The following is a 6,000-nucleotide window of genomic DNA, read 5'->3' as shown; positions in this document are numbered from 1 at the left end:
GCCAGCCTGGTCTAAAGAGTAAGTTCCAGGACAGCCAGGGCTACACAGAGAAACTTTTACTTGGAAACAAACAAACAAACAAACAAACAAAAAAAACAATTAAAAAAAATCATCCAGGTATAGTGGCTACATCTTCAATCGCACTCAAAATTCTGAAGCAGAAGGATTACAACTTTGAGGCCAGAAAACAAACAAACAAACAAAAAAAAAAAACAAAAAACAAAAAAAAAAAGGAAAAAGAAAAACATCTTTAGTATTATTTGAAATTTGAAAGCCTATCAACCTTCATGATTGATTTGGTTGTTTTGAATGTACTTTAAAATCTTCATCTGCATCCCCAGCTTCTCTTCTAATGCTTAGCCGTTCTGACACCCCCTTCCTTGGTTATGAATTTCTAGGCTCATAAGCCTGGACACTGACACATATCATATGGAAGAAAAAGGCAACTGTAATGTCCAGCTTTCTGATGGTAACGCAGAAATTACCCACCACAGAGCAGTGCAGAAAACCTGCTCTCCTACAGCCTGTGCATAGTTAAGGCATTTCTAGATATGTTACCACTGTGGTGTGCATTGCCACCAGTCCGCAGAGATGACAGTTCTCAATGTGGTGAGCAACTACACATCGAAAACTTCCCATGTGCGTTTAAATAGTTTGTCAACTTGGGAAGTGATTTAAGAGGATGTTATTCAAAGCTAAACCATTCTAGTTCCCTTATTTCTTTACTTGTGTGTAGTATTCCTAGTTCTGTGAGTGTGTGTATGTGTGTGCATTTACACGTGTGTGTGTTCCCATAGGGGTCAGAGATCAGTGCTGAGTGTCCTCCTCACTTGTTCCTGCTTTGGCTAGATTGGCTAGCCAGCAAGCCCCCCCCCGCCAGGGGATGCTCCTGTCTCTGCTGCTCAGCACCTGATTCCAGGCTTTAATGTGGTGCTGGGGACTGAGCTCAGGTCCTCATGCTTGTATGGGAAGCAGTGTGCCCACTGGGCCATCTCTCCAGCCCCAGATCCCTTCCCGTCCAGCGCTTTCTGTCACTTTAGTAGCTGTAGCTTTAGGTTGACAGGCATCAGTTTCACACTTTCTTAGCTTCCCTTCCTCCACCCCCAAAGACTTTCTGGCAGAGAACCTGGGTGCCGAAAAGGAGCCTATTCTGCTGCTGTAGTTCTCAAAATGCAACATTCCTCAGCAATGCCAGCCTTTGTCAGGATGCTGAGAGTTTCAGAACCGCCATGGAAAGGCCTGCTCCAAATGAATGAAGAGCTGAAGGAGGGCTATGGGTACCATCTCAGGGTGCCTACAAGTCAGTACACGTCAGATGACTGCATGTCAGTGATCTGGCAAAGTTCTAGTTATCTTTCTGGGAAAGGGTTTAAGGGCAGTCTCTAGAGGGGATGAGAAAGGATATTTTGAGTTCTGTCTAGGTAAGCAGTCCTCACCTGCCTGGTACTTAGGACTCTTGGCAGACACTCTTGGAAACACACACAGTTTCAAGGCTGATCTAGAGAGGCTTGTCCAACAGAAATGCAAAACAAGTCATGCACAGTTTGAATTTTCTAATCGTTCCTCTAAAACATCCATTTAATTATCGTCAATAATTTAACCCCATGTGACAAATATTTTTATTGTTTCTGTTTACATTAAGTCTCCCAAATAAGACATGTAATTTATACTTACAACACATGCCAATTCAGATGGTATGCTTTTACTCCATAGACTCTGCACTTAAAGTTCATAAAATATACTATAGAAAATGTATTCACACAGTCAAGTACTTTGGAACATACTTTGAACTGTTCCTAGTAATCAAATGAGGTATCCATTTTTACACTTGTTAAAGTTAGAAAATTAGTTTTGTCACTGGATTAGCTGTATTTTAAATATTTCATAAGCTTTTGTGTTGTCCTGGGCAGGTCTAGAGTGAACTGTGTTTGTAATTATTTGTGCTACTCCTTCCCTGTGTTCTCAGTCTTTGCCTGGAGAAACAATTTTATTACTGAAGAACCCACATGCTTTTGTTACAGGATATGGAGAAATCAAGGTGGAGCTGGCATTTCTAATGTTTAATTAAACTTGAAATTTGGGTGGAATTTGCAATGTTTTCTAATTGTACAAGTCCCTTTCTTTTACCTGCGACTATCAGGGGGCTGTTAGTGATTATACCAAACTTGTTGACAATGTAAGAAAAAAAAAAAAACATTAGCAGAAATTAATCAAGAGATGGTGAATTGAGGACCACAATTCTACAAAACAGAGCAAGCCATGGGTAGCAAGACAGTTAGCAGCACTCTTCCATGGCCTCTGCATCAGCTCCTGTCTCCAGGATGCTAGGCTTTTTGAGTCCCTGCTCCGGTTGTCTTCCATGATGAATTGTCATATGGAAGGGTAAGCCAAATAAACCCTTTTCTCTCCAACTTGCTTTTGGTCATGGTGTTTCATTGCAGCAAGAGTAACCCTGACAAAGAAGTGCTCTACCACAGACTACAATTTGAGTTGGATCTTAAAACGTTGTTGTTGTTGAGAAGACATTTTCTCAATTCTGCTAGAATGTCTTGGGCACAATTCTTGATAGGCAATGAGGCTGGCAGCATACTTCATCAAAAACCCAGGATAACGAAAACAATCCTGAATAATAAAAGAATTGCTAGAGGTATCACTATTCCAAATTTCAAGTTGTACCACAGAGATTTAGTAATAAAAAAAGATTGGTATGGCATTAAAACAGATATGCTGATCAATGGAATAGAATTAAAATTCCAGGCATATGTCCACACTCTGATGGACACCTGGTTTTTTTACAAAGAAGCAAAAATATAAGCTGGAAAAAAGACAGCATCTTCAACAAATGGTGCTAGTCAAATTGGGTGGCTACACATAGAAGAATGCAAATAGATTCGTATTTAACACCACGTACAAAACTCAACTCCAAATGAATTAATGACCTCAGCATAAGTCCTGATACCTCAAATCTCTAGAAGCTGGGAATAGTCTTGAACTCATTGAAACAAGAAAGACTTTCTGAACAGGACATATGGCACAGGTACTAAGAACAACAATTAATAAACACAACCTCATGAAACTGAAAAGTTTCTGTATAGCAATTGACCGTCATTTGGATGGTGCAGGCTACAGATCAGGAAAAGATCTTTACCAATTACACATCTAATAGAGAGTTAATATCTAAAATATATAAAAACTAGAAAAATCCCTGGACCTTAAGAAAACAACCCAACTTAAAAAAAGGGATATTAACAGAGAGTTTCTCAAAAGATGAAACACAAATGGCTGAGAAACACTGAAAGAAATGTTCAACATCCTTAGTCATAGAGAAATACAAATCAAAACTGCCTTGAGATCTCACCTTATACCAGTCAGAATGGCTAAGATCATTAAAACAACAACAGACAGTTCATGCTTGTTAGGATGTGGAGTAAGGCGTAAGAGACACTTACACATTGCTGGTGGAGAAATTTGTACACCTGCTATGGCAATCAGTGTGGCAGTACCCCAGGAAGCTGGGAATAGATTTAGCTCAAGATTCAGCTATACCACTCTTCCACTCTGGGACATATACCCAAAGGACTCTACACCCTGCTACAAGACACCTGTTCATCCATTTTCATTGCTGTTCTGTTTATTATGGCCAGAAATTAGAAACAGCCTAGATGGCAATCAATAGATGACGAAAATGTAATACATTTGCACAATGGAATATTATTTAGCTATTAAAACAAAATTAGCAAAATTGTGAGTTTCAGAAATAAATGGAGCTAGGGAAAGAAACCATCTGGAGTGAAGTAACTAAACTAAAAAAAAAGACAAATATGGCATGTATTCTTTTATGGAAATTTTAGCCTTTAAACTTTTCATAGGCATGCTACAATCCATATAATTGCAGCTGTTAGGTATAGAGTAAGGGACTAGGAGGGAGGAGAGTTTCTCCCAATGAAGGGGAAATAGAATATATCGTTATAGAGAGATGGGGGAGACTGGAATGAGAGGATTAAATGGGGAAAGAGTGACAGGAGGGAACATGGGAGGGACCATTAACACTAGGGCTTTTGGGGGAAGGTCCTTCTACTTCTGGAAACTTACTACAATAGAAGCTTCTTAAAATGTATGCACATATAGAACAAATCTAAATGAAGTCACCAAATAATGGGGAAGATAATAATGCCTCAAGCAGACATTTTGCCACCAAGTGAAACCTCTAGCACCAAGAATGAGTTACACCTAATAAAGCTCTTGGCCAAAGGGGCCCCATGGACCCACCAAACAAATCGGGCTATTACCAATGCTATCGGCTGCTCTCCACACACTGAAGACAACACTTACACATCTCATTATGTAGAAGTCAAGCTGGTGCCTAACTAGTCTTCATGTCTACTGACCAGTAGTGTTCTTGGATTGAAATCACTCTGCATAGTGCCAGAGGAGAAAGGTAAACACCAACCCAGCTCTGATCCCTTCGTTCTACAATGGTGACCATGACATACTGGTGCAAGAACTGCATAAATGCTGAAGAATAACTGACCACTATCTAGTTGGACTTCAGGCCCACTCCATGAGATGGAACCCATGTCTGACACTGCCAGGTGGCCAAGAATCTGAGACCATATAGACCATGGGCTCAGGGGAAAACCAAGTACTATTATTTTGCTAAAAATACATAGTAATAAAATGACTAATGATTTTTCTGCTACACCCATAGCTTCCTCTTGAGGAACAAATGTGGACAGAGAGAGACATAACTGAACAGTGTGTGGAGAGTGAGAAGCCTTGAAACAGTCCTATATGGGGTGTCTCCATCCAAGCCCTCCCCTAAGGGCTCAGGGAGCTATGTGGAAAAGGAGGCAGAGACTGTAAGCATAAAAGATGGATGACAGAACATACGAACTCACAGAAACTATGGCAGCATGCGTAGGGCTTGCACTGGTCCAAGCTAGTTGGGGTCCCAGTGTTGAGGGGGCAGTGGGTGGAAGCTCTAACCAAAAGCCTTTCATTCTGACAACCACAAAGGAAAATTAGTTTTCTCCAATGGAGTCTCACTGGATTTATAAACTAAAGGCAGGCCCAGCAATTCAAGTCCCATGTTATTTTTATACTTTATTTTTGCCTCATATTGCTGTTTGATCATTTTTTATCTTACTAAAATTTTGTTTGTATATTAGAGTTTCTGACTTTGTGTTTTTATGGGCTTTGTTTACATATATGTATCATTTTTATGTTTTCTGTTTTTTAGTTGTCTGTTTTCTGTACAGAGAAAGGTATGAAGCTGGGAAGGTAGGAAAATCTGGAGGAGATGGAAGGGAAACTTATGATCAGAATATATTATAAAAATTATTCAAAAAGATTTTTCAATAAAAAGAAAAAAAACCTATAAAGCCTTCTCCAGTGTTAAAGGATTTAGCAAGGTTACATTTATATATGTACACACACACATATAAATGAAATAAACTTCAGTGCGTTGTTTTATAATACAGTGCTAATGTGTAATTCATATGCCAGTCTCGGTATCTTTTAGTATTTATTCACAGCAGACATTGTACTACCTGCTTTCTTTAGGTCTGCTGCTTCTCCCAGCTATTCTAGGCAGCAGCGGGACAGATTTGTTTGCTGAGACAGGTTTTCATGTACCCCATGATGGCTTTAAACTCATGTAGTTGAGGATGACTTTGAAGTTCTGATTCCTCAGCCTTCTCTTCCTAAGGGCTAGAATTAAGGGGTGAACTCTGTGTGGTTTTATGGAGTGCTGGTATTCAAACCCAGGGTTTTGAAGGCAGCTCTAGTAACAGCCCCATCTGTAGCTAAAGCAGTGCCTTTTAATTCCCACTTTCTAGATGGAGCAAATGGGTGTCAATCATACTTGTTCAAGTGGCAAAGCACAGTGGGTCTTAAACCCAGGGACTCTGACAGTCTGTGTTCTAGGGAGCATTAGGGCTCAGGACACAGGAACATGGACTTCTTCCTTTTCTTTCTCTTTTTCTTTCTTTCTTTCTTCCT

The sequence above is a fragment of the Psammomys obesus genome, unplaced genomic scaffold (genome assembly GCF_907164565.1).
Source record: "Psammomys obesus unplaced genomic scaffold, mPsaObe1.curated_primary_1811, whole genome shotgun sequence".
Taxonomy (NCBI): Eukaryota; Metazoa; Chordata; class Mammalia; order Rodentia; family Muridae; genus Psammomys; species Psammomys obesus.
The sequence above is the reverse complement of the archived record's forward strand: the minus strand, read 5'-3'. Positions refer to the sequence as shown.